Below are 14585 nucleotides of genomic sequence, written 5' to 3'. Positions count from 1 at the left end.
AATCAGTTGTGAAGGTTGGGTAAAATAATATTTGTCTGAAACATAGGAGGTATTCAACAAATGGCATTATTTTCAAACACATAGCTATCAGATCAGTTTCCCAAAACTACCGCTTTCTTCGTTTTTCTCTCTCGAGGTCCTCTTCTGGTTCTCATGTTTTATAATTGATTTCTTGCTAAATCCTCCATTTAAGTTGTTCCATCCCCCTTATTTTATCCTTCCAAGACATTCCAGTCTAGTTCTGTGGCTTTGCTGTTTATTTTCTTTTCCCTGCTAATCTCTTAACTTTTGTAAATTCTTTACTTGTTCAAAAGTTGGTTCAAATCCTACCATTTTCAGGAGAGATAGTCCTGAAATTTGAAATCAAGTCCTTGGATTTGAATCCTTACTTACAGGCTATGTGACCTTGAACAAGTTGTGTAATCTCATTTTACTCATCTGTGAAATGGGGATAAGAAATTCGTGACTACAGAATCTCTTACAAGCACCCTTGCCCACAGGGATATTTCTCTTTCTGATTAATTTCACTTTTTCTGTACATGTAATGGAACAGACCTTATTTTTTTTTTCTTGAAAAACGTGGTACTTTATGTTTTTCTTTTCTTGTCTTTATGCTGGTCCTGTCTCTTATGAAAACTTTGGCTCTATATTTTTAAAGAACATATTTAGATAAAAATGTTCTGCATTTTTAAAAGACTAGATTTTAAGAGTCGTAGTTACCAGTGGCCAGGTGACTGTTATATAGTGGTTAATGAGGCTTGATTAAATTGCCGGACTTAGAAAATTGTTCCCATTCTATGATCAAGTATCCTTAAGGCAGTCATGACCCCAGAAAGGCATTATTCTGTTTCAGGGCAAGTCCACCTTGCATAACTGCTATGCTCTCCTCTTTCAGTTTGGTTTGAGGAAAACACTGGGAGGAAAGAGACCAAAAGGAGCCTTTGCTCCCATGATTTTAGCATGAATTATTTGCCTGGACAATTAGGGTCTAAGTGCTGTCATTAGAGAAATTAAAGGTCGCTATAATCCTCCTAGTTTAGGCATCTGCTGCCTCTGGGAGTGGTGAGGCAGGCTGCTGAAGATAGTGGTGTGGCAGGCTTCTAAGTGGCTTTTGAGACAGGGAGACCATGTCCGCTTTATTTAAGTAATAGCAATTGGAACAAAGACAATTTAGGCAGCAGAAAACACCATGAAAGTGTGTGCATTACTGTGGATATGAAATCTTGATCTTTATCACAGAGTTGTTGTTCTGTTATAGTTAATGATTCTTTCATAGGAATAAAGAGGTTTTTTTTTCTTTTTCAGAGTAGAATATTGATTGTCCTATATCCCATTTTCTTAAAGAGATTCTGGCTTCTAATATATGTGTCCTAATAAAAAATTTATCATCTAGTAGTGATGTCTTCATGTTTCACCCAGCTGTCTCACAGGCATGACTAAGCATCTATTTCATTACTTGGCTCTGGATGCCTCCTCTCTTTACCATTTGTGAAAGGCATTTGCTGATTCCTTTTGATATACCTGAAGTATTGATGCTAGAGAAATCACTTCCAATATAACAGCATCGTTTGCAGATTTTCACTTCTGTGCTGCCTCAAGATTATGGTCAGTGAGTGAAAGGGAAGAAACACTGGCTAAGCAGTCAGGCAGGGGCTTCCCTTGACCACCCCCTACTCCCTTTATTGTGGTTCCTTTTCCAGGTGTTATTAATATTTGGGGCTACTTGTTCCCATGATCTCTTCACTCATCCCTCTGCCCAGCTTTAAGAGTAGGTAGATGAGAGTATAAAACTGTGCTTAAGATTTAGTTGAGTAAATTATATAATCTATGTAAAGATAAGCATTTCCAAATTCTGACCTCCAGAACATATAAGAACTGGAGGTTAAACTGACACTGTACTTAGAGCTAAAGACCTAGTGTGCGAGTGGCTTTGAATCCCCTTCCTGCTGAGGCTGAACTCTGGAGTAGCTGGGTGGCCTTGACTGCTGCTGCAGTTTTGAAATTGTAACCATATTTAACCTAGTGTAGGTCCACAGTGCAGTGAAATCATTTAGGATGAGAATGAGGCAGTTGCTTGAATGCTGTATTTTCTATTTTCTGATTGTGAAAGTTTATCTTTCTTTCTTTTGGTTGAGAAAGGGTCTCACTCTCTCACCCAGGCTGAAGTGTAGTGAGATCTCCGCTCACTGCAGTGTCTCCTGGGCTCAAGCGATCCTCCCACCTCAGCCTTCCAAATAGCTGGACTACAGGTGCATGCCACCACACCCAGCTAATCTTTGTGTTTTTTGTAAAGACGGGGTTTCACCATGTTGCCCAGGCTGGTCTCGAACTCCTGAGCTTAAGCGATGTGCCCACCTAGGCCTCCCAAAGTGCTAGGATTACAGGCATGAGTCATCGTGCGTGGCCTGAAAGTATATCTTTCTTTGTAACATATGGGTGGTTTCCTAGATATCTTTTGAATGATAGCCTGTTAGCTGACCACAAATGTTAAACTCTAATGAGTTCATATTATCCAAAGTTGTCTTATAAACAGTGAAGTGAGAAAAAAAATTAGAAAAATCATTTCATAAAAATTATGACAAATGTTCTGGGCCAGAGAAAATATTTGGACTTCAAATATATGGCAACTGGGATATAAATATTTTTTTCTGGCTTTAATCCATGTGCACATAATTAAGAAAATAAAATTAATTTCAGAGCCGACCTTTGAATTTAAAATTTATCTTCTCCTTAGCCTTATCTTCTCCTCATCCAAATTATAACAAAACTTTATACTACTTTAAGTAGTAGAATGTTTAAATGGTTGGTAAACATGACTCTGGATTATAAGAAAACAGAAGGAAGAAAAGGTGAAATATATTTAAAGGTTAAATTCTTGGAATACCTCTCTTTTGATTCGGCAATTCTGATGTAATGAGTACCAAAAATGAGTCTGATACAGGTACTCTGAAAATTAATTTTAAAGAAAACTGGATTGAGAGCATATTATACACTTTAATGCTACTTAATATTTGCCTCATATTGTGCTAAGTTATTGCAGTTATATAGCCCATGACACTGATTATAATAATGATAATAATAAATAATAACAATGGGTCCTTCAATAAATATTTACTGAACACTTACTATTTTCTAGGTAGTGTTCTAGGTGTTAGGAATACAGCAGTAAAGAAAAAGACAAGCTCTGGCTCTCAAGGGGTTTACCTGTGACAGAAAATAAGCCAAATAGAGAAATTAGTAAGTAATATGTGAGAAGCTGACAAGTTTAGGTAGAGAAGCTAAGTGAGTGGAAATAGGGCATTGCTCTATGACATTGAAAGAGAGTAGGAAGGGACATGGTATTTATTGAGTTCACTGTATTTGTCAGGTGTTTTGTTTATTTTTTCTTATTAATCCTCAGAACTCAGAGGTGCATTTGTTTATATATGCCAAAACTAAGACCCATACAGATGAGATGATTTGCCCAAGGTCTCAGAGATAGCAACTGTTCAAGTCAGAATCAAACTCAAGTCTTACTAACTCTGCTCTACCATACAGTTCTTACCTTCCCCATGATCCAGGTATTTAACGAGTGAATTTTTTTTATTATCACTTCTCAATACACGAAGTATATTTCTATTCACACTCAGATTTAATTTTTGTAATATCTTAATGAAATAGGTGGTAGCATCAGCCTGACCCCTCAGAGGGATAAAATGATTTCCCCAAGTTAGAAAGTGGCATATCCACAAGTCTTTAACTCCAAAGGCTTTGCTCTTTCTACAAGCTCTAGAGGCCAAGCTAGAGGAAGATATACCTTGGTGTTCAGAAGAATGGCCTCTTGAGCTGAAAGACTGGCATTTGAATCCCAGTTCCAAAACTTCATAGCTTTTTGGCCTTGAGATTTTAAAAGCTCTAAGCTTCAGTTTTCTCCTTTGTAAAATGAGAGTAACAGTAATGTTTAACCTATGAGAATGAGTCAACACATCTAAAGCACTTACAACAGTTCCTGGAGCATAGTCTGTGCTACACAAAAATTAGATGTTAATATAATGTTGGAGAGATGAAAGTAACATAATTGTCATATGTGCTTCCATATAATTTTAAAATGATGTGGTTTGGCAATAATTACAGCAGAAGTTCAGGCAATTGGGATGACCTACACAGGCACATGAACTTCTAGTTCCCAGGAGTCTTTTCAAAGGCCCCTCTGGATATCTCCTTCCCAGCTTTTCCTTGTAAGGTTTTTGATTAGTCTATTGTTTGTCTCAAATCTTTTAAATAAAATTAATCTTTAGTTAGACAAATACAAGTTGTATATTTTTATGGTATACAACATAGGGTCTTGAAATATGTATACATCGTGGAATGACTAATTCAAAATAATTAACATATGCATTACCTCACATTTTGTGTGTGTGTGGTGAGAATACTTAAAATCTACTCTCAGCAATTTTCGAGTATGCAGTAGATTTTTTTTTTTTTTTTTTTTCTTTTTTTTTTAATTATACTTTAGGGTTTTAGGGTACATGTGCACAATGTGCAGTTTTGTTACATATGTATCCATGTGCCATGTTGATTTCCTGCACCCATTAACTCGTCATTTAGCATTAGGTGTATCTCCTAATGCTGTCCCTCCCCCCTCCCCCCACCCCACAACAGTCCCCGGAGTGTGATGTTCCCCTTCCTGTGTCCATGAGTTCTCATTGTTCAATTCCCACCTATGAGTGAGAACATGCGGTGTTTGGTTTTTTGTCCTTGCGATAGTTTACTGAGAATGATGTTTTCCAGTTTCATCCATGTCCCTACAAAGGACACGAACTCATCATTTTTTATGGCTGCATAGTATTCCATGGTGTATATGTGCCACATTTTCTTAATCCAGTCTATCGTTGTTGGACATTTGGGTTGGTTCCAACTCTTTGCTATTGTGAATAGTGCCGCAATAAACATACGTGTGCATGTGTCTTTATAGCAGCATGATTTATAGTCCTTTGGGTATATACCCAGTAATGGGATGGCTGGATCAAATGGTATTTCTAGTTCGAGATCCCTGAGGAATCGCCACACTGACTTCCACAATGGTTGAACTAGTTTACAGTCCCACCAACAGTGTAAAAGTGTTCCTATTTCTCCACATCCTCTCCAGCACCTGTTGTTTCCTGATTTTTTAATGATGGCCATTCTAACTGGTGTGAGATGGTATCTCACTGTGGTTTTGATTTGCATTTCTCTGATGGCCAGTGATGAGGAGCATTTCTTCATGTGTTTTTTGGCTGCATAAATGTCTTCTTTTGAGAAGTGTCTGTTCATGTCCTCTGCCCACTTTTTGATGGGGTTGTTTGTTTTTTTCTTGTAAATTTGTTTGAGTTCATTGTAGATTCTGGATATTAGCCCTTTGTCAGATGAGTAGGTTGCAAAAATTTTCTCCCATTGTGTAGGTTGCCTGTTCACTCTGATGATAGTTTCTTTTGCTGTGCAGAAGCTCTTTAGTTTAATGAGATCCCATTTGTCGATTTTGGCTTTTGTTGCCATTGCTTTTGGTGTTTTAGACATGAAGTCCTTGCCCACGCCTATGTCCTGAATGGTATTGCCTAGGTTTTCTTGTAGGATTTTAATGGTTTTAGGTCTAACATATAAGTCTTTAATCCATCTTGAATTAATTTTTGTATAAGGTGTAAGGAAGGGATCCAGTTGCAGCTTTCTACATATGGCTAGCCAGTTTTCCCAGCACCATTTATTAAATAGGGAATCCTTTCCCCATTTCTTGTTTTTGTCAGGTTTGTCAAAGATCAGATAGTTGTAGCTATGCGGCATCATTTCTGAGGGCTCTGTTCTGTTCCATTGATCTATGTCTCTGTTGTGGTACCAGTACCATGCTGTTTTGGTTACTGTAGCCTTGTAGTATAGTTTAAAGTCAGGTAGCGTGATGCCTCCAGCTTTGTTCTTTTGGCTTAGGATTGACTTGGCGATGCGGGCTCTTTTTTGGTTCCATATGAACTTTAAAGTAGTTTTTTCCAATTCTGTGAAGAAAGTCATTGGTAGCTTGATGGGGATGGCATTGAATCTATAAATTACCTTGGGCAGTATGGCCATTTTCACGATATTGATTCTTCCAACCCATGAGCATGGAATGTTCTTCCATTTGTTTGTATCCTCTTTTATTTCATTGAGCAGTGGTTTGTAGTTCTCCTTGAAGAGGTCCTTCACATCCCTTGTAAGTTGGATTCCTAGGTATTTTATTCTCTTTGAAGCAATTGTGAATGGGAGTTCACTCATGATTTGGCTCTCTGTTTGTCTGTTATTGGTGTACAAGAATGCTTGTGATTTTTGTACATTAATTTTGTATCCTGAGACTTTGCTGAAGTTGCTGATCAGCTTAAGGAGATTTTGGGCTGAGACAATGGGGTTTTCTAGATATACAATCATGTCATCTGCAAACAGGGACAATTTGACTTCCTCTTTTCCTAATTGAATACCCTTTATTTCCTTCTCCTGCCTGATTGCTCTGGCCAGAACTTCCAGCACTATGTTGAATAGGAGCGGTGAGAGAGGGCATCCCTGTCTTGTGCCAGTTTTCAGAGGGAATGCTTCCAGTTTTTGCCCATTCAGTATGATATTGGCTGTGGGTTTGTCGTAGATAGCTCTTATTATTTTGAGATACGTCCCATCAATACCTAATTTATTGAGAGTTTTTAGCATGAAGGGTTGTTGAATTTTGTCAAAGGCCTTTTCTGCATCTATTGAGATAATCATGTGGTTTTTGTCTTTGGTTCTGTTTATATGCTGGATTACATTTATTGATTTGCGTATGTTGAACCAGCCTTGCATCCCAGGGATGAAGCCCACTTGATCATGGTGGATAAGCTTTTTGATGTGCTGCTGGATTCGGTTTGCCAGTATTTTATTGAGGATTTTTGCATCAATGTTCATCAAGGATATTGGTCTGAAATTCTCTTTTTTGGTTAAGTCTCTGCCAGGTTTTGGTATCAGGACGATGCTGGCTTCGTAAAATGTGTTAGGGAGGATTCCCTCTTTTTCTATCGACTGGAATAGTTTCAGAAGGAATGGTACCAGTTCCTCCTTGTACCTCTGGTAGAATTCAGCTGTGAATCCATCAGGTCCTGGACTCTTTTTGGTTGGTAAGCTATTGATTATTGCCACAATTTCAGAACCTGTTATTGGTCTATTCAGAGATTCAACTTCTTCCTGGTTTAGTCTTGGGAGGGTGTATTTGTCGAGGAATTTATCCATTTCTTCTAGATTTTCTAGTTTATTTGCATAGAGGTGTTTGTAGTATTCTCTGATGGTAGATTGTATTTCTGTGGGATCGGTGGTGATATCCCCTTTTTCGTTTTTTATTGCATCTATTTGATTCTTCTCTCTTTTCTTCTTTATTAGTCTTGCTAGCGGTCCATCAATTTTGTTGATCTTTTCAAAAAACCAGCTCCTGGATTCATTAATTTTTTGAAGGGTTTTTTGTGTCTCTATTTCCTTCAGTTCTGCTCTGATTTTAGTTATTTCTAGCCTTCTGCTAGCTTTTGAATGTGTTTGCTCTTGCTTTTCTAGTTCTTTTAATTGTGATGTTAGGGTGTCAATTTTGGATCTTTCCTGCTTTCTCTTGTGGGCATTTAGTGCTATAAATTTCCCTCTACACACTGCTTTGAACGTGTCCCAGAGATTCTGGTATGTTGTGTCTTTGTTCTCGTTGGTTTCAAAGAACATCTTTATTTCTGCCTTCATTTCATTATGTACCCAATAGTCATTCAGGAGCAGGTTGTTCAGTTTCCATGTAGTTGAGCGGTTTTGACTGAGTTTCTTAATCCTGAGTTCTAGTTTGATTGCACTGTGGTCTGAGAGACAGTTTGTTATAATCTCTGTTCTTTTACATTTGCTGAGAAGAGCTTTACTTCCAACTATGTGGTCAATTTTGGAATAGGTGCGGTGTGGTGCTGAAAAAAATGTATATTCTGTTGATTTGGGGTGGAGAGTTCTGTAGATGTCTATTAGGTCCACTTTATGTAGAGCTGAGTTCAATTCCTGGATATCCTTGTTAAGTTTCTGTCTCGTTGATCTGTCTAATGCTGACAGTGGGGTGTTAAAATCTCCCATTATTATTGTGTGGGAGTTTAAGTCCCTTTGTAGGTCACTGAGGACTTGCTTTATGAATCTGGGTGCTCCTATGTTGGGTGCATATATATTTAGGATAGTTAGCTCTTCTTGTTGAATTGATCCCTTTACCATTATGTAATGGCCTTCTTTGTCTCTTTTGATCTTTGTTGGTTTAAAGTCTATTTTATCAGAGACTAGGATTGCAACCCCTGCCTTTTTTTGTTTTCCAGTTGCTTGATAAATCTTCCTCCATCCCTTTATTTTGAGTCTATGTGTGTCTCTGCACGTGAGATGGGTTTCCTGAATACAGCACACTGATGGGTCCTGACTCCTTATCCAGTTTGCCAGTCTGTGTCTTTTGATTGGAGCATTTAGCCCATTTACATTTAACGTGAATATTGTTATGTGTGAATCTGATCCTGTCATTATGATGTTAGTTGGTTATTTTGCTCGTTAGTTGCTATAGTTTCTTCCTAGCCTCGATGGTCTTTACAATTTGGCATGTTTTTGCAGGGGCTGGTACCGGTTGTTCCTTTCCATGTTTAGTGCTTCCTTCAGGAGCTCTTTTAGGGCAGGCCTGGTGGTGACAAAATCACTCAGCGTTTGCTTGTCTGTAAAGTATTTTATTTCTCCTTCACTTATGAAGCTTAGTTTGGCGGGATAGGAAATTCTGGGCTGAAAATTCTTTTCTTTAAGAATGTTGAATATCGGCCCCCACTCTCTTCTAGCTTGTAGAGTTTCTGCTGAGAGATCAGCTGTTAGTCTGATGGGCTTCCCTTTGTGGGTAACCCGACCTTTCTCTCTGGCTGCCCTTAACATTTTTTCCTTCATTTCCACTTTGGTGAATCTGACAATTATGTGTCTTGGAGTTGCCCTTCTTGAGGAGTATCTTTGTGGCGTTCTCTGTATTTCCTGAATCTGAATGCTGGCCTGCCTTGCTAGATTGGGGAAGTTCTCCTGGATAATATCTTGCAGAGTGTTTTCCAACTTGGTTCCATTCTCCCCATCATTTTCAGGTACACCAATCAGACGTAGGTTTGGTCTTTTCACATAGTCCCAAATTTCTTGGAGGCTTTGTTCATTTCTTTTTATTCTTTTTTCTCTAAACTTTCCTTCTCTCTTCATTTCATTCATTTCATCTTCTATCAGCGATACCCTTTCTTCCAGTTGATCGCATCTGCTACTGAGGCTTCTGCATTCTTCGCGTAGTTCTCGAAACTTGGCTTTCAGCTCCATCATCTCCTTGAAGCCCTTCTCTCCATTGGTTATTCTAGTTATCCATTCTTCTAATTTTTTTTCAAAGTTTTTAACTTCTTTGCTATTGTTTTGAATTTCCTCTCGTAGCTCAGAGTAGTTTGATCGTCTGAAGCCTTCTTCTCTCAACTCATCAAAGTCATCCTCCATCCAGCTTTGTTCCGTTGCTGGTGAGGAACTGCGTTCCTTTGGAGGAGGAGAGGTGCTCTGTTTTTTAGAGTTTCCAGTTTTTTTGGTCTGTTTTTTCCCCATCTTTGTGGTTTTGTCTACTTTTTGTCTTCGATGATGGTGATGTACAGATGGGTTTTTGGTGTGGATGTCCTTTCTCTTTGTTAATTTTCCTTCTACCAAACAAGACCCTCAGCTGCAGGTCTGTTGGAGTTTACTAGAGGTCCACTCCAGACCCTGTTTGGCTGGGTCTCAGCAGCGGTGGCTGCAGAACAGTGGATTTTCGTGAGACCACAAATTCAGCTGTCTGATAGTTCCTCTGAAAGTTTTGTCTCAGAGGAGTACCCGGTTGAATGAGGTGTCAGTCTGTCCCTACTGGGGGGGTGCCTCCCAGTTAGGCTGCTCAGGGGTGAGGGACCCACTTTAGGAGGCAGTCTGTCCGTTCTCAGATCTCCAGCTGCATGCTGGGAGAACCACTACTCTCTTCAAAGCTGTCAGTCAGACAGGGACATTTAAGGCTGTGGAGGTTCTCGCTGAGTTTTTGGTTGTCTGTGCCCTGCCCCCAGAGGTGGAGTCTACAGGGGCAGGCGGGCCTCCTTGAGCTGTGGTGGGCTCCACCCAGTTCGAGCTTCCTGGCTGCTTTGTTTACCTAAGCAAGCCTGGGCAATGGCGGGCGCCCCTCCCCCAGCCTCGTTGCTGCCTTGCAGCGTGATCTCAGACTGCTGTGCTAGCAATCAGCGAGACTCTGTGGGCATAGGACCCTCCGAGCCAGGTGCGGGACACAATCTCCTAGTGTGCCGTTTTCCAGGCCCGTTGGAAAAGCGCAGTATTAGGACGGGACTGACCCGATATTCCAGGTGCCGTCTGTTTCCCCTTTCTTTGACTAGGAAAGGGAACTCCCTGACCCCTTGCGCTTCCCGAGTGAGGCAATGCCTCGCCCTGCTTCGGCTCGCGCACAGTGCGCTTCACCGACTGTCCTGCACCCACTGTTAGGCACTCCCTAGTGAGATGAAACCGGTACCTCAAGCAGAAATGCAGAAATCACCCGTCTTCTGTGTCGCTGGGGCTGGGAGCTGGAGACCGGAGCTGTTCCTATTCGGCCATCTTGGCTCCACCCCTGGTAGATTTTTAATAACTATAGTCATTGTAGTATTGTACAATAGATCTCTTTGAAATAATTCCTCCTAACTGAAATTCTGAATCCTTTGGCCAACATCTCTCCAATCTCTATCCTCAGTCACCCCCTGCAGCTGCTAATAACCACCACTCTAATCTCTGCTTCTATAAATTTGACTTCTAGATTTCATATAGAAGTGAGATCATTTGTCTTTCGGTGCCTGGCTTATTTCTCTTGGCATAATGTCCTCCACGTTAACCCATGTTGTCACAAATGAGAGGACTTCCTTCACTGTGGATATATACACATTTAAAAGATCTATCCATTTGTCGATTGATACTTAGGTTGATATATTGGCTGTTGTGAATAATGTTGCATTGAACATGGAAGTGCAGATATCTCTTTGACATACTGATTTTTATTTCCTTTGGATATATGCCCAGTAATGGGATAGCTGGATCATAGGGTAGTTCTATTTTAGTTTTTTGAGGAACCTCTATACTGTTTTCATAATGGGCATACATACTAATTTACATTCCCATCAACAGTGTACAAAAGTTCCCTTTTCTCTACATCCTCTCCACCACTTGTTATTTCTAATTTTATTTTTTGATAATAGCCATTCTAACAGACGAGAAGTGATAGCTCATTGTGGTGTTAAACTCCATGTCCACCCCAGTAGACCAAGGCTCCAGGCTTAACCCCATGGACCCAGGCATGTGGCCTTCCAACTTGCTGACCCAAGTACCAGGCCGGCCTGCCTGAAGGATCTAGCAGCAAACCTGTTCACTGACCGTACCAGATGGCCGCCCAGAATTTCTGGATGGACTCACTGGGAAAGGACTTTCCCCAATGAAGCCAGTCTTTAAATATTAAAATAAATGCCTACTTCTTCAAATGGGCAGCACCAAAGCATGCCTACAAGGATCAGGAAATGTGGGGTCAAAGGAACAAAATAACCAACCTTCAAGAAATGAATATTTGTAAACTTCCTGACAAAGAATTCAAAACAATCATCTTTAAAAAGCTCAATGTGCTACAAGAGAATACAGATAGACAGCTACATAAAATCAGGAAAACAATACATGAACAAAATGAGAATTTCAATAAAGAGATAGAAACTATAAAAAGAACCAAACATAAATTCTGGAGCTAAAGAACACAACTATTGGGCCAGCTATGGTGGCTCACACCTGTAATCCCAGCACTGTGGGAGGCTGAGGTGGTTGGATCACTCGAGTCTAGGAGTTTGAGACCAGCCTGGGCAACATGGTGAAACCAAGTCTCCACAAAAAATTAAAATGAAAATTAGCCAGGTGTGGTAGCACACACCTGTGTTTCCAGCTATTCAGGAGGCTGAGGTGGGAGGATTGCTTCAGCCCAGGAGATTGAGGCTGCAGTGAGCTGTGATTGCACCACTGCACTCTAGCCTGGTGACAGAGCTGGACCCTGTCTCAGGAAAAAAAAAAAAAAAAACCCACAATTATTAAACTGAAAAATTTCACAGACAGCTTCAACAGCAAACTCCATCAAACAGAAGAATCAGTGAGCTTGATGATAGGTCATTTGAGGCCAGGTGTAGTGGCTCATGCCTGTAATCCCAGCACTTTGGGAGGCTGAAGTGGGTGGATCTCTTGAGTCCAGGAGCTCAAGACCAGCTTGGGCAACATGGTGAAACTCCTTCTCTAAAAAAAAAAAAAAAAAAATTAGCTGGCCATGGTGGTGTGTACCTGTGGTGGCGTGTGTTTGCGGTTCCACCTACCCTGCCAGCTGAGGTGGGAGAATCGCTTGAACCCAGGAAGCTGAGGCTACAGCGAGCTGAGATGGCACCATTGCACTCCAGCCAGGATGACCCAGTGAGACCCTGTTTCAAAACAAACAAACAAACACACAAACAAGATAGGTCATTTGAAACTGCCCAGTCAGAGGAACAAAAAGAAAAAAATAGGGTAAAGAAAGCTTACGGGAATTAAAGTACATCATTAAGTCTCAACTCTTATTCAATATCTCAGGCAGCTGCAATGTTGAACAATTGTCTCTGCTTATTTTTGACAAATGTTCCTGGGGAAAAGGCTGTTTGCATAAGATGAGCTCTGAGTCAGGTCAGGTCAAATAAAGCCTGTGAGTGAGATCTTCTGGAGATTCACTGGATAACGTCAAGTAATGCCCATTTTTTGAGAATGGAACTTTGAAAGAGCTATGACCCATTCTGCCCCTTCCATTGGCTTCCAGGCTATTGGTTTTTACCATGGTTGTTTGCTGTTGGTTTTTAAGGCTATTACAGAGTGAAGGAGAAAGAAGTGGAAATAGAACAAATTAAAATGTCACAAAGATCTCTCTTTTTACTGTGATTCAACATTTTTTTTCCAGTAAGTGCACCCTGAGTTGCTGTAAAACTTTAATTTTCAGAGTTATAAAAAAGTTGATTCTGATCTTTTTTTAGCATTTTCATTACTTTTTTGGAAAAAAGAATTTTTGGCAGTTATTACTTTACCATTTCATGGACTCACTGATAATATTTAATTAAATAATGTAATTGCAATAATGCTATGGAAGTAAACAGGAGGCTTTGGATAAACATGTGACATAATGGATGGGAACATATATGCACATGCTTATGTGAGAGTCTTACAGACTTTGAGCACTCAACATTCCATGGGTAGATCAGCGTGCTTTAGAAAGGGATTAGGGAGGTCTTCTTGTGAGTGGCTAAGTGGCTATGCATCAAGAAATCATCTGTTGTACACACTTAGAACTAAAATGTGATATAGTGAATTTACTTTCTAAGTGCAAATAATCTCTGACTTTATTGAATAATTCTTAAATAGGAGATCAGTAGAACATATTCTATTAGCTTTTCAAGGGGTCATAATATTTTGGGTTCTGTATTTTTAAAGTAGGGAAGCATGGCAGGTTCTGCATTCAATTTGTAACACAAACTGAGCCTAGAAAAGTCATGAACACTTTAAAAACACTGGAAATATCACCTTTGTCAAAACTAAATTGACTATTATATGAGTCTGTTCTCACGATGCAATAAGGACATATGCAAGACTGGGTAATTTATAAAGGAAGGAGGTTTAATTGACTTACTGTTCAGCATAGCTGGGGAGGCCTTAGGAAACTTACAATCATTGTGGAAGGGGAAGCAAACACATCCTTCTTCACACGGTGGTAAGGGAGAGAAGAAGTGCTGAGCAAAAGGGGGAAAAGCCCCTTATAAAATCACCAGACATGTGAGAACTCACTCACTATCACAAGAACAGTATGAGGGTAACTGCCCCCATGATTAAATTACCTCCCACCTGGTCCCTTCCACAACCTGTGGGAATTATGGGAACTACAATTCAAGATGAGATTTGGGTGGGGACACAGCAAAACCCTGTCAACTATATACATAAAGGTTTATTTTTGGACTCTCAATTTTGCTCCATTTATCTATATATGTCTATCTTATGCCAATATCACACTGTCTTAATGACTATAACTTTGTAGTAAGTTTTGAAATTGGAAAGTGAAATATCTCCAACTTTGTTCTTTTTCTAAATTATTTTGGCTATTCTAGCTTTGCATTGCCATATAAATTTTAGGATCTGATTGTCAATTGCTACAAAAATGACCATTGGAATTTTGATAAGGTTGCACTGAATCTATAGATCAATCTGGGGGAAAATTACAATGTTAACGATAGTGAGTTTTCCAATCCATAAACATGAAGTGTCTCTCCATTTGTTTAGATATTTATTTTCTCCTCAGCAAAGTGTTATAACTTTCCATGTATGAGTATTATACTTCTTTCATCAAATATATTTCCAAGTGTTTTATTCTTTTTGTATGCTATTGTGAATGGAATGGTATTCTTAATTTCAATTTCAGATTATTTACTGGTCATATATACAGCTTAGTAGATCTCCTTTATTTTGATGCCTATCAAAGAAATTTATGTGAGAACAGG

Source organism: Symphalangus syndactylus, chromosome 8 (assembly GCF_028878055.3).
Source record: "Symphalangus syndactylus isolate Jambi chromosome 8, NHGRI_mSymSyn1-v2.1_pri, whole genome shotgun sequence".
NCBI classification, from domain to species: domain Eukaryota; kingdom Metazoa; phylum Chordata; class Mammalia; order Primates; family Hylobatidae; genus Symphalangus; species Symphalangus syndactylus.
The sequence above is the reverse complement of the archived record's forward strand: the minus strand, read 5'-3'. Positions refer to the sequence as shown.